The sequence below is a fragment of the Phocoena sinus genome, chromosome 4 (genome assembly GCF_008692025.1).
Source record: "Phocoena sinus isolate mPhoSin1 chromosome 4, mPhoSin1.pri, whole genome shotgun sequence".
Lineage (NCBI taxonomy): Eukaryota > Metazoa > Chordata > Mammalia > Artiodactyla > Phocoenidae > Phocoena > Phocoena sinus.
Genome location: NC_045766.1, coordinates 6,525,797 through 6,544,156, shown reverse-complemented (window position 1 = coordinate 6,544,156; position 18,360 = coordinate 6,525,797). Strand labels below are relative to the sequence as shown.

General features: G+C 43.2%; 1 protein-coding gene and 1 pseudogene across 6 annotated transcripts in view; both read left to right on the top strand.

Annotated features, from left to right (window-relative positions):
- The window catches only part of KAT2B (lysine acetyltransferase 2B), a 102,205-nt gene that overhangs the window by 11,051 nt on the left and 72,794 nt on the right, over positions 1 to 18,360 (top strand). The gene's annotated exons all lie outside the window — the stretch shown is intronic.
- On the top strand, positions 17,741 to 18,009 carry LOC116752962 (annotated as a pseudogene).

The window sequence follows — 18,360 nt, the reverse complement described above, 5'->3', positions numbered from 1 at the left end:
ACAGATGGGTCCTCGCTCTTAGAGAGCTTGCTTTCTGGTAGCAGAAGGAGACAGTAAACAAGAAAATAACAGAAAGTGGTAAGTGTCACACACACAGAGAATGAAAACAGAGACATAGATGAGAGCCCTTGGGGAGCTCCTTCAGATGTGTGCCTGGAAAGCTCTCTCTGAAGAGGGGACACATCCTGGGCCAGAACGATGACAGGAAGCCAGCTCTGCGTGGGGTGCGAGGGGAGAGGGAGGTGCAAAGACCCTGCGCCTTGAGAGGCCTTGGCAGGGTCAAGGGCAGCCAGGTGACCAGCGTGGCTGGATGGGGGTGGGCGTGGGATGAGCATAGATGAGGTGAAGAAGGAGTAGATGGGGCCAGATTGCCAGAGTATAATTTTCACCCAGTGAAATGATCTGATCTCCACCTCTGAGCAGTTTCAACAAATGCATATCAAGACCCAAACAGTTACGTCACCCTAGAAAGTTCCCTACTGCTCCTTGACCTTCATATCCCTCTACTCCCAGAAGCAACCACTGATCTACTTTGTGTCACCGCAGGTTAGTTTTGATATTCTAGCATTTCTTATAAATGATACCACATAGTACACACACTATTCTTTTTTCACTCCGCTTAGGATTTTGGGGATTCATCCATGTTGTCGCATGCATCAGTAGTTAATTTCTTTTTATTGCTGAGAAATACTCCACTGTACGAATGTACCACAGTTTATCTGTCTACCTGTTGATGGACATCTGGGCTGTTTCCAGTAGATTCAGAGAAAACCTGCATTTTCAAGCATCTCCTTTTGGCTGCTCTGAGAAGAATAAAGTGTTTAAGAGAAAGAGTGGAAAAAGAGGGCCACTTGAAGTTATTGCAGTCTAGGTATAAGTGGATGGTGGCTTGGATGAGGGTGGTAGCAGTGGAGGGATGAGAAGGAGACAGTTTGGGGCTATGAGTTTAGAAGCAACAGGATTTGATTTATTGGCAGGGTGGGTGGGAGGCATGCGAAGAAAAGACAGAAGTGAATGTAATGTCTGGGTTGCTGGCCTGAGCAGCTGAAAGGATGGTAGTTTCATTTATCAAGACTTGTGACCACCTAGAGGGGTGGGATAGGGAGGGTGGGAGGGAGACACAAGAGGGAGGGAATCTGGGGATATATGTATATGTATAGCTGATTCACTTTGCTATACAGCAGCAACTAACACAGCATTGTAAAGCAATTATAGTCCAATAAAGATGTTTAAAAAAAAAAAAGGGTGAGACCGTGGGAGAAGCATATTGGGGTGGGTGAGAGTCAAGAACTCTTTCACGGATGTGTTAACATATATCTCTTAGCCAAGTGTTTTTTTTTTTTTTTTTTTGCGGTACGTGGGCCTCTCACTGTTGTGGCCTCTCCTGTTGTGGAGCACAGGCTCCGGAAGCGCAGGCTCAGCAGCCATGGCTCATGGGCCCAGCCGCTCTGCGGCATGTGGGATCTTCCCGGACCGGGGCACGAACCCGTGTCCCCTGCATCGGCAGGCGGACTCTCAACCATTGCGCCACCAGGGAAGCCCCCAAGTGTTGTTTTGATGATAAAGTGAGGTAATCCATTTAGCAGTTGTGTATAATATCTGGAACATTCTTTTTTAAAATAAATTTATTTATTTAATTTATTTTTGGCTGCATTGGGTCTTCGTTGCTGTGCCCAGGCTTTCTCTAGTTGCAGCGAGTGGGGGCTACTCTTCATTGTGGTGCATGGGCTTCTCATCATGGTGGCTTCTCTTGTTGTGGAGCACAGGTTCTAGGCGCATGGGCTTCAGTAGTTGTAGCACGTGGCCTCAGTAGTTGTGGCTCGTGGGCTCTAGAGCGCAGGCTCAGTAGTTGTGGCACATGGGCTAAGTTGCTCTGTGGCATGTGGGATCTTCCCGGATCAGGGCTTGAACCCATGTCCCCTGTATTGGCAGGTGGATTCTTAACCACTGTGCCACGAGGGAAGCCCAATATCTGGAACATTCTAAATGCTCAGCAAATGGTATCTACTACTATAGTTAAAAGCAATGCTAAGTAAACCTAAGTGTCCATCAACAGAGGAATGGATAAAGAAGTTGTGGTACATTATACAATGGAATATTACTCAGCCATAAAAAAATGAAATAATGCCATCTGCAGCAACATGGATGGACCTGGAGATTGTCATACTAAGTGAAGTAAGTCAGACAAGGACAAATATCGTATGATATCACTTATACGTGGAATCTGAAAAATAGTACACGTGAACTTATTTACAAAACAAACTCACGGACATAGAAAACAAACTTATGGTTACCAAGGCAGGGGGAGGGATAAACTGTGAGTATGATTTTAACATATACACACTGCTATATATAAAATAGATGAACAACAAGGACCTGTTGTATAGCACAGGGAACTATATTCAATATCTTGTGATAACCTATAGTGGAAAAGAATAGAAAAAAAGACTATAGATGTATACATATATATGTATAACTGAATTACTTTTCTGTACACCTGAAACTAACACAGTATTGTAAGTCAACCGTACTTAAAAAAACAAAACAAAACAAAAAAGCAGTGCAAAGTGATAATGATTGATCTTAATAAAGCAACTAGCCCAACTGGAGAAAAAGGAAAAGCAAGTAAATGGAAATCATGGGAAATAGGATCCACTGGGTAAAGAAGAAAACAGTTTATAGAAGGTCTTGAATTTCAAGTAGAAAAAGTCAAACTGAATCCACTTACTAATAGTGAGTCTTTGCACTTTAAGACAGAGGAGACATGAGATATTTTAGAGCAAGGAGGTCTAGGTTTTGGTCTTTGCTCCTCTGTCAGCTGGGTGAATGCAAAGCCACACCCTTCTCTAAGGACTGAATCACTGGCCCTTCCTACAGGGCTATTGGGTGGGGAAAATAGGATGATGTAGGCGAAAATTGCCTTGGGAAGTATCAGAAGTGTTTGACATTATTCAATGTCATTTTAGAGTAGAGCCATGTGTGCAGTAGGTGTTTGTTATATGGAGGGTAGGAGTGGGAACAGATTGAAGGTAGGGAGGAGGCTGTTCCTTCTAACTGGCTAGTAAGGGCCTGACCTAGGGCCTTGGCAGTGAGAAAGGAGAAGGTATAAATCTGGCAAAGACTTTGAAAGGAGAATCAGGTGGCCTTGGGTGAGGGCCTTGAATGCAGATGTATCAGGAGCTGGGAGAAAAGCCTAATGCCTGTGTAGGGAATAGCATAGTTGAAAAGGGGGTGTGTTGGAGTTGAGGGCAAGGCTTCAAGTAAAACCTGGGCCGAGATGCCAGGTGTGGGCCGTTGGGAATGTGGGCTGGACGCTCTGCCCTGCAGGTTGTGCTGGTTAAGGGGACTTGCGAGGCATCAGCCCGGATACTGGCTGATACTCTAAGAGCGTGAGCCGGCCCAGGATGCAGCGTACGCGGCACTGTTTATTTTGGTCGTCATGATTGATTTGGTGCCAAGACAGCAGGCTGAGGAGTGAGACATTCTGTCAGTCAGCTGGTTGCCCGGGCTGCTCAGTGCCAGCCAAGCAATTTGAGGAATCTTCCCACTGCGTTGGAGGCTGAGCTGACTGCTTTGGCAGGTTCACCGGTGAAGTCCAAGATGGGCGGTGTGTGTATGAAAAGACTCCAGGAATTGTCTGGGCTTTCAGGGTTCCGGGGCACCAGTTTCTTGGTCCTGGTGTCACTCAGGACCTCTTGAGGCCCTTCCAAGGGTGATGCATGTTTCAGTTTGGTCCTGGAGAGGTGACTCAGACATAAGGAAGGGGCTGGCCCACCCCTAGGCCGTTTGGTAACACTGGAGTCATTCTAGCACCTTCTGAGACCATGCCTGAGGGTCCTGGGCCTTGGGTTCAGTCAGATCTGATTATTTAGCATAAAGAGTGCAGTTCCTTATTGAAGTCCAGCACAGACACAGGGATTTCTTCCAGACCCAGAGGTCTCCTCCTGAAGGTTTTCTGTGGATTGGATGTTGGTGCCTCGTGGAGGGCCTGCAAGGATGTTGTTTGACTAGGGTGTCCGTACCTGCTTGTCTTGTCCTGGGTCATTTCCTCAGGCTTGACCACTCTCTTCTCCTCTGTACCCTTGACCTCTCTCTTCAGTATTTGTTTTTTTTGGTTCCTTGTGGCTTTCCAGACCAAAATGGCACCCTTAATTAAGGTCTTCAGAGACGCTTCTGCTCTGAGTTACCTCACCGGTTATCTAGTCTCCCCTTCCGATTCTGTTTTCACTCTCAATTCCAGGCAAATTTGATCTCCTGAGGGAAGACTCCCTCCCCCACTCCCACTTTATTCTTTTCACTTCTACTAAAAGTCACCAAAATTTAAAAATCCCAGTTTCCAGTCATAACTTTATGGTGTCTGCTGGCTGTCTGTGGGCAACTGTGTCAACTGGAAGTATTATCACACAGTGAAGAGAGAAAAAGTGTTCATGTCCCAGAAAGGATTACTTAGCCCGTGAAATTTAAACTGTATATGGAAAGCTCACGTTAATCCAGGGAGAAGAGAGAGGTATTAACACCCACATCCCCGAGACCATCTTTTTCCTTCACACCTTTGCTACTCTGAGTGGGGTCCTCACCTGGGAATTTCTTCCAAATGCAGCATCTTGGGCCCCGCCCTGGCCCTACTGATCCTCAATCTGCGTTTTAACAAGATTGCCTAGGTAATTCAGGAGCAGAGTAAAGTTTGAGAGGCACTGCTGCAAATCCCATGAGCATTAGTCAGACTACTTCCACAGCAGTTCACTTCTAAAGAGAACATTTATTGGGATCACAGCTCATACAGCGGACTCTGGGTGTTGTTGCTGTTTTAAAATAGGATTAAAAGAATTTTCTTCCCGAAGGAATACAGGCACACAGCTAAGAGCAAACTTCAGACTGCTCGCAATGGGGGCCGATGAAAATTTAGACACTCTCAACCCCAGTCTTCCCCAACCCCAGGCTCACTCCTCATTCCCTTGGACTTATTTCCAGAAATTGTTGGTCTCCCCTCCGCCACCCTCCTGAGGCTGCATCTTACATTTCCTACTAGAATTCGAGGAGGGGAACTACAGTCACTGTACAGAAATCCATTTTCGATTCCGACGAGGCTCGAATGAATTTGTGAACAGGCCAGAAAGCTGCATGGCAGCAGGTCAAAGGTGTTGGGTGAGGGAGTCCGAAAGGGACGCCAGCAACATGGCTTTATTATTAGCAAGTTTTAATTGTTTCACACTCTCCACTAATTTTAAAAACAGGGCAGCCTACTTAATGACTTATTTCTGTCATTTGCTATTTCTCTTTTGCTGGGACAGATTCTGCCAGCAGAGGTGTGGCCACCTAGATGCTCTGACTTCTTTTGCTTTTTTCTATCTGAAAGGACAGAGATGGAGACCCCCATGTGCTGGTCTTTTATTATATGATGATTTTTAATGTAGCGTATTAAGCTTCTTTAATTTGTATTTGAGAAAATAAGCCTCAATTTTGGGACGTGCTTTGGGGAAACTTCGTAGAAGACTCATATTTGAAGTGATAATTTAATAGCAAGTTCTTGCCGTTTTAAAAGACAGTTTTATTGAGGTATCATTTGCATGCCATAAATTCCTCTGGTTTTAGGCATGCAATTCAGTGATTTTTAGGAAATTGAGTTGTACAGTCATCACCAAAATCCAGGTTTCCATTACCCCAAAAAAGATCCTTGTGTCCATTTGCAGTCAACCCTGTTTGCACCTCCCAGCCCCAGACTACTAATTGACTTTCTATCTCTATACATTTGCCTTTTCTGGACATTTATATAAATGGAATTGTACAATACATGGTCTTTTATGACTGGCTTCCTACACATAGCGTAATTTTTTTTTTTTATTTTTTTGCGGTACGCGGGCCCCTCACTGTTGTGGCCTCTCCCCTCGCAGAGCACAGGCTCCGGACGTGCAGGCTCAGCGGCCATGGCTCACGGGCCCAGCCGCTCCGCGGCATGTGGGATCTTCCCGGACCGGGGCACGAACCTGTGTCCCCTGCATCGTCAGGCGGACTCTCAACCCCTGTGCCACCAGGGAAGCCCAGCATAATGTTTTTGAAGTTCATCCATGCAGTAGCTTGTATCAACAGTTCATTCTTCTTTACTGCCAAGTAACATTCCAATGTATGGATATGCCACATTTTGTTTATGAACCAGTTCACCAGTTGATGGACTTTTGTTTTCTTTCCACTCTTTGGCTAGTATGAATCGCGTTACTGTGGACATCTGCATGCAGCTCTTCGTGTGGATATTTTCATGTCTGTTGGGTAGATACCCATGGGTGGGTTTGCTGGGTCATGTGACAAATTTATGCTTAACTTTAAAAGGATTGCTTTTCAAAGCTGTGGCAGAATGCACATCACATAAACTTTATCAACGTAACCATTTTTAAGTGTAAAGTTCAGCGGCACAGAGAAATTCCCTATGCTGTGCAGCCATCACCACCGTCTCTGCTTAGAATTCATTTCTTCCTGCAAAACTGAAACTCTGCCCACTGAACGGTAACTCCCCATGGCTCTGTCCACTCAGCTCCTGCCAGCCTCCATTATTCTCTCTGTCTCTATGATTTGACTATTTTTCAGTCTGTTGATTATGTTCTTCTGATGCACAGAAGTTTAAAATTTTGATTAAGTCCTTTTTTTTTTTTTGCTGCATTGTGCAGTTTGTGGGATCTTATTTCCCCAACCAGGGATCGAACCCGGGCCGCCTGCAGTGGAAGTGCCAAGTTCCAACCACTGGACCCCCAGAGAATTCCCGATTAAATCCTATTTTTTGTTGTTGTTGCCTTTGCTTTTGGTGTCATATCCAAGAAGTCATTGCCAAATCGAATGTCATGCAGCTTTCCCCCCCTGTATTTTCTCCTAAGAGTTTTATAGTTTTAGATTTTATGTTTAGGTCTTTGATCCATTTGAAGTTAGTTTTTGTATATGGTGTAAGGTAAGGGTCCAACAATTTCATTCTTTTGCATGTGAATGTCCAGTTTTTCCAGCATCGTTTGTCGAAAAGACTGTCCTTTTCCCATTGAATGGTCTTGGCACCCTTGTCGAGAATCATTTGACCATATATGTGAGGGTTTATTTTGGGGTTTTCTATTGGTTTAACTTTTTAAGAAACCGCCAAACGGTTTCCAAAGCAACTGCGCCGTGTTACAATCCCCTCCAACAACGTGTGAGGATTCCCATTTCCTCATATCCTTGACAAAATTTATTACCTGCTCTTTTTTTTTTTTTTAATTTTGTTACACTGGGTCTTAGTTGCAGCAGGCAGGCTCCTTAGTTGTGGCTCGAGGACTCCTTAGTTGTAGCAGGCGGGCTCCTTAGTTGCGGCATGCATGTGGGATCTAGTTCCCTGACCAGGGATCGAACCCTGGTCCCCTGCATTGGGAGCACAGAGTCTTAACCACTGCGCCACCAGGGAAGTTCCCTTACCTGCTCTTTTGATTATAGCCATCCTTGTAGGTGTGAAGTTGTATCTCATTGTGGTTTTGGTTCTTGACCTTTGAACATTCTGCCTTTGTCCAGCCTGGAACAGAGAGGTAGTAAGACAGAGTGAGGACACCCTCCCTCCCTCTCCCCAACATACACACAACCACAGGACCAGTTACCTGCCTGAACGCACTTAGTCCTTCTGCAGGGTAGACTGAATAAGCTCGGGCAAGTGTCTTAACATCTTAGAGCCTCAGCTTTCTCTTCTGAATAACGGGAATAATAAATCCATTTCTCGAGACTTCCCTGGCAGTCCAATGGTTAAGACTCTGAGCTTCCACTGCAGGGGGCAAGGGTTCGATCCCTGGCTGGGGAACTAAGATCCCACATGCCATGTGGTACGGCCAAAAAAAAAGAAAAACAAATCGCTTTCTCACACGAGGTGAGATAAGAACAAGTATACAAGTGCCTTTTTTTTCTGGTTCTTAATAAATGTTGGATTCACAGTTTCACTCCCTACATTTCCCATCTGTGTGATTTTGCTGTAGGACATCCCTGTCACTGATTTAACTTTTCCAGCAAATATGACTTTCCAGCATTTTAAGCATAACAGAGCCCTGCTAGCGGCTTGGCCATCTCTCTCCGCTTCCTCTGGATGCCACCCAAATATCTTCACGCTCACGTCTCTCATCGACGCTGAGTGAACTGGGAAGCACCCTGCCCCCTTGCCTGCCTGTCATCTGGGTCACGATCACTTGTTTATCCAGTTTTGCTTCCTTCTCATCATCCGTCCTGGCTTCTGGGTAGTCTGACAAAATCTGGTGCATTCTCCTGACCTCTCACTCTGGATCCTGTTGGGGCAAAAAACATGTTTATCCTAGGCCTGTCGAAAGCAGTGAGGTGGCCTTTGCTTTCTCGGTGCTGCTGCCACGTCTGCAGAGACTTGCCCCCGGGTGGGGGGTGGGGAGGGGAGATGCACTCCCCCTGGCAGCCTCCCCGCCTGTGCCTGGGTTGCTAGCTGCGGTGGTAATTGGCTTGGCAGTGCACGCCCTAAAAGGTTGTCCTGCAGCTGATACTTTGTTGAAGCTGCGAGGCCAACCCCCTTGGGAGTTCCCTGCAACAGCAGCTGTCTTGTCTTATTAAGGAGAGACATGGGAAAGGTGTTTTGAAGGGAGACGTCTTATCTCAAAGCACAGTGGCTGGGCCTGAACATCTGGAAGGGAGATAGGAAGGCCAAGGCAGAGGGCAGGGTGGCAGCAGCTTGGGACACTTGGCAGAAAATGCTTCGCTGGCAGTTGAGGATAATGGTTGAATGTTTTCCAAGGACATAATACGTCCCCTTCAGTAAACTGGGCAATAAGTCCCATACCTATTAAAAATGTTGTGCACTTAGGTTCTGAGTGTCCCATGATGCTTGTACACATGTTAGGAAGTATTTTTCATATCCTACCAACATGAAAAATTTAGAAGCAAGTGAGCAAAATCGAGAGACTTCCAGATATCTCAATGGGGTATAACTTTCATCAATTAGAGCCGCTTAAGAAATATGGGGACTATTCTCTGCCTAAGCTGTTAGGGTCCATAGTGGAGACTTGGGTTTGAGGGGGTGAATTCCCTTTAAACTCTAGTGCAGCAGTGTCACCAGAAGTAGAATGTGAGCCCACATCTGTAACTTGACATTTCCTTATAGCTACTTGTATATTTTCTTTTAAATTTTCGTTGGAGTATAGTTGATTTACAATGTTGTTAGTTTCTGCTGTACAGCAAAGTGAATCAGTTATACATATAGATGTATCCACTCTTTTTTAGATTCTTTTCCCATATAGGTCATTACAGAGTATTGAGTAGAGTTCCCTGTGCTATAAAGTAGGTCCTTATTAGTTATCTATTTTATGCCACTTGTATTTATTTCCCCGGGCTGCCATAACAAATGATCACAAACAAATTGTCAGAAAGTTCCTTTAATTCAGTTCTGGAGGCCAGAGGTCTGAAATCAAGGTGTCAGCAGGGCCATGCTCCCTTTGAAGGGTCTGGAAAGAATCCTTCCTTGCCTTTTCTAGCATCTGGTGATTCCTGGCAACGCTTGGCCTTTCTTGTTTTTGTTTTTGTTTTTTCCCCCGTGACTTTTGGGATCTTAGTTCCCCGACCAGGGATTGAACCCACACCCACGGTAGTGAAAGCACGGACTCCTAACCACTGGACCGCCAAGGAATTCCCCTTCCTTGGTTTTATAGTTGTGTCTCTCCAGTCTCCGCCTCCGTTCTCACATGGCATCTTCCCTGAGTGTCAGTGACTCGGCTTCCAAATCTCCCTCTCTCCTTTCTCTTATAAAAATACCAGTTATTGGGCTTCCCTGGTGGCACAGTGGTCGAGAGTCCGCCTGCCGATGCAGGGGACTCGGGTTCATGCCCCGGTCTGGGAAGGTCCCACATGCCGCGGAGCGGCTGGGCCCGTGAGCCATGGCCGCTGAGCCTGCGTGTCCGGAGCCTGTGCTCCGCAATGGGAGAGGCCACAACAGTGAGAGACCCGCGTATTGCAAAAAAACAAACAAACCAGTTATTGGTTTTAGGACCCAGTCTAAACCAGGATAATTTCATCTCAAGATCCTTAAGTAGGACTTCCCTGGTGGTGCAGTGGTGAAGAATTCACCTGTCACTGCAGGGGACCTGGGTTTAAGCCCTGGTCCGGGAAGATCCCACATGCCACGGAGCAACTAAGCCCATGCATCACAACTACTGAGCCTGCATGCTGCAACTACTGAAGCCCATGTGCCTAGAGCCCGTGCTCCGCAACGAGAGAAGCCACCGCAGTGAGAAGCCCGCGCACTGCAACAAAGAGTAGCCCCTGCTCACCACAACTAGAGAAAGCCCACGCACAGCAACAGAAACCCAACGCAGCCAAAAATAAGTTTTTTTAAAAAAAAAAAGATACTTAAGTAATCCTATTGCCAAATAAGTTCCCTTTGTGAGGTTCCAGGTGGTCCTAAACTTTGGGGGGACACTATTCCACCCACCACACCACATTAAAAAAAAGGAGAGAAAACAATTCCATTTCGTTAATTTTAATGTTTTATGTAATATTCCAAAATATCATTATAACATGTAATCAATATAACAGAATTCTTAGCGAGATATTTTAACATTCTTTTTTCCCCCTTGGACACTAAGTCTTTGAAATTCAGTGCATATCTTACAGTTACAACACATCTCAACTTGGACTTTCTCTGAGGGCTGCATAGCGGCTTGTGGCGGACTGCCATGTGCTGGCCAACACGCTGACAAAGCTTTTATGCTTCTCAGTGTTTTGCCCTGTACTTTCGCCCTCTCTCCTCTCTTCTCGCCCTCCCTTTACCCTCCTCTTAGCTTAAGAAATAAAAACCTACTTTGTAAAAGCTACTGGGTCCCCAAGACTCACTGGAGGAAGCCGAGTTAGCCAGTTTTGAAAGAAAAGTCCTTTATTCAGTTACATTTTTAAGCATCAGGGTTCATTGTTGTACAGTTTATTAAGCACTTCTATCACAAGTGGCTTAAATAAATGTGGTTAATATTTGGGATGTAACATTTTTTATTGAGTAGGCTATTGGGAGGAATCTCCCTGCCGTGAGATTTGTGACCCACCCATTTAGCAGCCCCTCCATGAACGTGGCATTATTCTGTCCTGTTAAGACAAGAAGAGGCGCAAACTTTTCTTTCTGGGCTGATTGCTCTGAGTCTTTTGCTGTCATGAAGTTAAGATTACTATCTCTAAAAATCTGTATTGTCTTCTCCAAGAGCTGCAAGCTTGTTACTTTTTGGCTTGAACCTCAGTGAGGGGAGGGGTTGGTTTAGAAGCAGACCCACAGGGAGAAGAGTTTTGGATCCTTGAATTCTTAAATGTGGTCTGTGATAAGAAGGTGATTTCCACCCTCCTTCACACAACTGATGTATACTGAGCCTCTGTTGTTGTTGTTGGAATCTCTCCGGAGTTATGTTTTCCCTTCGGAGGAATCAATGTTAAAGAAAATTAGCAAGCAACCCATGAATATGAATACCACAGAGAAGAATATAGAGTACAGTGGGAATGTCCCTTCCCCTCCCCAACTTTTGCCCCATCCCCCATAAGTATGTATCTGTCTAGGTCCTCTGTATACCCACCCACATTCATATATACACACACACACACACACACACACACACACACACACACACATTTGTTTGGCTGCGTCACCTGCCTTGCGGGATCTTAGTTTCCCCACCAGGGATCGAACCTAGGCCCTTGGCAGTGGAAGTGCACAGTCCTTACCACTGGACCACCATGGAATTCCCCACATTCTAATATATTTAAATTGCTTATTCATTTATTTTTAAAAAACATATATCAGATTATGGTATATATTGTTCTGTGGTTTGCCTTTTCTGCCATTTACCAGGACCTAGAGAGGTTCCACATCAGCACAAATAGTTAGCCACCTTCTTCTTTTTTTTAAACCATTTAAAAAAAAATTGAAGTATAGTTAATTTACAATGTTGTTAGTTTCAGGTATACAGCAAAGTGATTCAGTTTGTACTGTACATACATACATATATACTTTTTAAAATAAACTTATTTATTTTTGCCTGCGTTGGGTCTTCGTTGTGGTGTGCGGGCTTCTCATTGTGGTGGCTTCTCATTTCAGGTCACAGGCTCTAGGAGCGGGCTCCAGTAGTGGTGGCTCATGGGCTCAGTAGTTGTGGCTCACGGGCTTAGTTGCTGCACAGCATGTGGGATCTTCCTGGACCAGGGATCAAACATGTGTCCCCTGCATTGGCAGGAGGATTCTTAACCACTGCGCCCCCAGGGAAGTCCCTGTATTCTTTTTCAGATTCTTTTCCCTTATAGGTTATTACAAGGTATTGAATATAGTTCCCTGTGCTATACAGTAGGTCCTTGTTTATCTGTTTTATATATAGTAGTGTGTATATGTTAATCCCAAACTCCTCATTTATCCCCTGCTCCCTGCTATCCCCACTGGTAACTTTGTTTGTTTTCTATATCTGTGAGTCTATTTCTGTTTTGTAAATAAGTTCATTTGTATCATTATTTAGATTGCACATATAAGTGATATCATATGATATTTGTCTTTGAGTTACTTCACTTAGTATTATAATCTCTAGGTCCATCCATGTTGCTGCATTATTTCATTCTTTCTTATGCCTGAGTAATATTCCATTGTATATGTAATATATATACATACACAATGGAATATTACTTTATATATATATTTATAAATATATATATAGTATCTCACATCTTTATCCATTCATCTGTCGATGGACACTTAGGTTGCTTCCATGTCTTGAGTTAGCCTTTTTTTTAATTTGGCCACAACTACACGGCATGTGGGATCTTAGTTCCCTGACCAGGGTTCGAACCTGCTGCTTCCGAATGTGGCCCCTGCATTGGAAGCACAGAGTCTTAACCACTGGACCTCCAGAGAAGTCCCTAGCGTGTGATAAAGGTGGTACAATAGTCGGTAGTAACAAGCTACATAATTTAATAAATTCTTCTCTTGATCAAATTTTAGATGACATATATGTGATATATATAAGATGACATATATATATTTTGCTTTAATAAACAGTATATACAAATATCATTGAGCACATGTGAATATTTCTGTAGGTACCCTTCCTAATTGTGCTGTTGGGCCAAAGGGCAGGAACATTCCAATTTGACTTCCAAAAGGCTGCACCAGTGTTTCCTCCCACACATGTGTATGAGGTGCATGTTTCCCCTGCAAGATGTCAACCTTTTATTTTTATTTTTTGGCAAACTGATTAGTGTGAGGAAATATATCACAGGGTTTGTATCTTTTATTTATTTATTTTTCTTGTTTTTGCTTTTTAAAAATTTCATCACAGGGCTTTTAATTTTTTATTTCCCCATTAATAGTTACTTTGACCACTTTGTACGGGTTTGTTTGTAATTAGCATTCATTTTTCTTGGAATCACTTGGATTTGCCATTTTGTTTCTATCAGACTGCCTTTTCAAATTGTTTTGTAGATGATCTATATATGCTCTGGATCTTAATACTTTGATTATGGGTTGTAAGCGTATGCCCTCTCGACTGATCCTGATGTACAACATTTATAGATTAAGGAGAATTGATATCTTGACACTGTTCAGTCTTCCTATCAAGAACAATGCATATTTCTTCATTTATTCATCTTTAGTAGACAGTTGTAGTTTTTTGAATATAGGTCTTACTCATCTTGAAGTTTTGTCCCTAAGTATTTGATGGCTCTTACTATTAGGATCTTTTTTTTCCTGTTACATTTTCTGAGTGGCTATTGGTGATGGAAAAGCTTCTGAGTTTTATGTTGCTCTTATATCCCGCCAGTTTATTAATTTCTTTATTAGTTTTGATAATCTTTAAGAATTGCCTACCAATATTCATAGTTTTTGTGTACTACTAGTACAGTGTTGAACTCTGGGCATATTCAGGACTTTCTTGTTTTGGTGACTTTAATAGGAATGATTTTTTTTTTTTGGCTGCGCTGCGTGGCATGTGGGATCTTAATTCACTGACCAGGGATCGAACCTGTGCCCCCTGCATTGGAAGTGCGGAGTCTTAAGCACTGGACCACCAGGGAAGTCCCAGTAGGAATGATTTTATATCTATTTAGTATAATGTTTGCTTTCAAGTTAATATAATTTTCTTCTATACCAAATTTGCTATTTTTTAAAAAATCACAAATTAATTTTGAATGCTTTGAAAAGCTTTTTTGGCATCAGTCATAATGATTTTCTCTTCCTTTAATTTGTTAATGTATGAATTAATTTGTTTCAAATGATCTATCTTTGCATTCCTGTAATAAACTTTAGTTATTATGTACTAGTCAAGATGCATGATGTTGGATTGTGTAGTGTCAAATTTTTAAAAAATATTTACTTATTTTGGCTGTGCCAGGTCTTAGTTGTGGCACGCAGGATCTTGGTTGCAGCACACGGACTTCTTAGTTCTGGCATGAGGGCTTCTTAGTTGTGGCATGTAGGATCTAGTTCCCCAACCAGGGATCGAACCCGGCCCCCTGCATTGGGAGTGTGGAGTCTTACCCACTGGACCACCAGGGAAGTCCCCCTGTATTGTTGAATTTGATTTACAAGTATTTCATTTTTGTTGTTGTGAGGTTGGGCTGGTGACTTTTTCTATGTTTTTTTGCTCTCTGTATTTTGTTTTACTGTTAGAGTTATACTGAATTCATAGAATGATATGTGGTTTTTAATCTTTTTATAATGCTTTGGCACAGTTTTCAATACCAATGACCTGGTTTCCTGCTGTCCAATATGGTAGCCACTAGCCACAAATGACAATTGACTATCTGAAACATGGCTTGTTTGAGTTGAGATGTGCCATGTCAGATATTCCTTGGGTTTTGAAGACTTAGCATAAAAAACTATGTAAAATATCTTATTTATAATATTTTTATACCAATTCCATGTTAAAACATTTTAGATGTTATATGAAATAAATTTATTATTTAAATTAATCTCACCTACTTTTACTTTTTGAAATCTGGCTGTTAGAAAATTTAAAATTTTGTCTGTGGTTCACATAATATTTATGTTGGATGACCCTTGAGAATTAACTAGAATGTTCCTATAAAACTATCTGGACCTGGGTCCTTTTTTAGGAGTAGATTTTTGATGCCCTTTTCACTTCTTTTAGGATTGTTAGAAACTTTACTACTTAGTAAATCAGGTTTGATAATTTATATTTTCTGAGGGAAGTCAGGAAGTCACCTGTTTCATCTAGTTTTTCAAATTTATTGGTATAAAGTTCTACAGAGTACTTATTTAGGCTATAAAATAAATCTGTAGCTTTATGTCCTTTCTCATTTCTTTCTTTCCCCCTTGATTAGACTTGCCAAGAGTTTGTTTAATTTAATGTTCTTTTCAAAAACCAACCATTTATAATACTGGCTAGGTATATGCTTTTGTTCATTACTGAGTTCCTTAAATATTTTTTGCATTAATTTCTTCTGTCTATTTTCCTTGAGTTTTAAAAAATTTTCCTTGAGTTTGTTACTTTTTCTTCTAGATTATTGAGTTGAATGATTAGTTCATTTATTTTTAATCTTTCTTTTTTTCCCGTAAATGCATTTAAGGGTCTTTGTTTTCTTTATGTGTTGCCTTAACCATATCCTATAGGTTTTGATGTATTGTGTTCTTACTGAGTGATTGTGTATATGTAACCTTGCCACTTCTTTCTCTTCACATCCACTCTGTTATAAAAATGTCCACCAAGGTCACCCCATGAGCCTTTTGAGTGACTCTCCATTGTTCTCACATGTGGTGGGAATGGAGCTGATTGATTCTGCAAGGAGCATCACTTTTTTTTTTTTTAAATTTTTATTGGAGTATAGTTGATCTACAATGTTGTGTTAGTTTCTGCTGTACAGTAAAGTGAGTCAGTTATATGTATACGTATGTCCAGTCTTTTTAAATTGTCTTTACCCATATAGGTCATTACAGAGTATTGAGTAGAGTTCCTTGTAGGTCCTTATTAGTTATCTATTTTACATATAGTAGTGTGTATGTGTCAATCCCAGTCTCCCAGTTTATCCCTCCCCCCCTTCCCCCTTGGGAACCATAAGTTTGTTTTCAACATTTGTGACTCTCTGTTTTGTATATAAGTTCATTTGTATCATTGTTTTTTTAGATTCCACGTGTAAGCGATATCATATGATAGTTGTCTTTCTCTGTCTGACTTACTTCACTTAGTATGAGTCTCTAGGTCCATTCATGGTGCTGCAAATGGCATTATTTCATTCCTTTTTATGGCTGAGTAATATTCCATTGTGTGTGTGTGTGTGTGTGTGTGTGTGTGTGTGTGTGTGTGTGTGTGTATCCCACATCTTCTTTATCCATTCATCTGTTGAAGAACATTTAGGTTGCTTCCATGTCCTGGCTATTGTGAATAGTGCTGCTGTGAACATAGGGGTGCATGTATCTTTTCAAATTAAGAGTTTTGTCTGGATAATGCCCAGGAGTGGGGTTGCTGGATCATATGTGCGAGGGGCATAACTTTTCATTTGTAAGCTGTCCAATCTTTTGTTCAGTAAGAGCTGTGATTCTCTAGTGTTTGGGGCCAATATCCTGAAGCTACTTTCATCGGCTGCATCCTCTTCAGGTCCTTGCTTTGAAGTATTAACTGTTGTAGTTCATCATGACTTACAGAGCTCTTGTTCCAGCTCATCCTTCACCTAACAGGGCACTCCTAGCATGTTACCATCATCTTTATAACCACTTGTGTTCACTCGAGCGCCTACCCACATTCACTACTTAATGCCCCCACCAGGCTTGGGAGATAGGTATTTTACACTCATTTTATAGCTTGGGAAGCTTAGGGAGGTTAAGGGGTTTACCCCGGGTCCATACAGTTAGTAAATGTTGGAGCTAAGATTTGAAACCACGTTTATATCACTGTGAGGCCCACCCTTCTGACCACGGCTTTGATACTGTGTACCTGCAGCCTTTCTACCAGCTTCAACCTAAGATGGAACATTTTGCTGACCATGAGTTTGCCTCCCTTCCTTCCCCTATCGTTGCTGTGGGTTGGTCGAGGGCAGGTGCTGAAGGGCTGCGGAGGAAGGGGACAAGTCCTTGCGGGAGGGCTCAGAAAGGACCCCTTCCCCAGTCTCCTGCCAGCCTCTTGTGATGGAGGATTGCCTCAGCCTTCCCGGCTCCCTTTTCTCCATCCCTGCCCTCTCGGCTGCTCCAGAGTCTGAGGAAGCAATATATCATGAAAGAACATCCTAGTCCTAGGGCTTTGCTGCAGGAACATCCAGTCTCATTCTCCCAGGTTATCTGGGAAAATTTCCAGGAATCTAGTTGCTAAGCAGAGCTTCAGGAGGAATAGGTATGCATTACCTATCTGATTCAATCCCAAAGTCTTATCTATTTTAGGCCAATGGTTCAACCTTTTGTTTGTAATTTAGGTTGAATTTTTAAGGTAAATATTATGACATAAAAAAAGCAAGGGCGGACTTCCTTGGTGGTGCAGTGGTTAAGAATCCGCCTGCCATTTTTTTTTTTTTTTTTTTGCGGTACGCGGGCCTCTCACTGTTGTGGCCTCTCCCGTTGTGGAGCACAAGCTCCGGACGCGCAGGCTCAGCGGCCATGGCTCACGGGCCCAGCCGCTCCGCGGCACGTGGGATCTTCCCGGACCGGGGCACAAACCCGTGTCCCCTGCATCGGCAGGCGGACTCTCAACCACTGCGCCACCAGGGAAGCCCCTGCCTGTCATTTTTTTTTGAGGTAGTGTGCGGGATAGTGTGGTCTTTGTGAGTTTCCACCATGGCGTACCGGGGCCAGGGCCAGGAGGTGCAGAAGGTGATGGTGCAGCCCATCAATCTCATCTTCAGATACTTGCCAAATAGATCTCGGATTCAGGTGTGGCTTTATGAGCAAGTGAATATGTGGATAGAGGGCTGTGTCATTGGTACTGATGAGTATATGAACCTCGTATTGGATGATGCAGAAGAGATCCATTCTAAAACAAAGTCAAGAAAACAACTGGGTCGGATCATGCTAACATTACTCTGCTCCAAAGTGTCTCCAACTAGAAATGATCAGTGAAGTGAGAAGTTGTTGAGAGGCAATACAGTTTTTTTAGGTGTCCTTTGTTAGGAGTGTAGTTCTAAAGCATTTATTTATATTGTTTTGCTCACCTTTATGTTATTGCCAGATGACAATAAATGCTTTGGAATTGTTTTTATTAAAATATTTAGGGCTTCCCTGGTGGCGCAGTGGTTGAGAGTCCGCCTGCTGATGCAGGGGACGTGGGTTCGTGCCCCGGTCTGGGGGGATCCCACATGCCGCAGAGCGGCTGGGCCCGTGAGCCATGGCCGCTGAGTCTGCGCGTCTGGAGCCTGTGCTCTGCAACGGGAGAGGCCACGACAGTGAGAGGCCCGCGT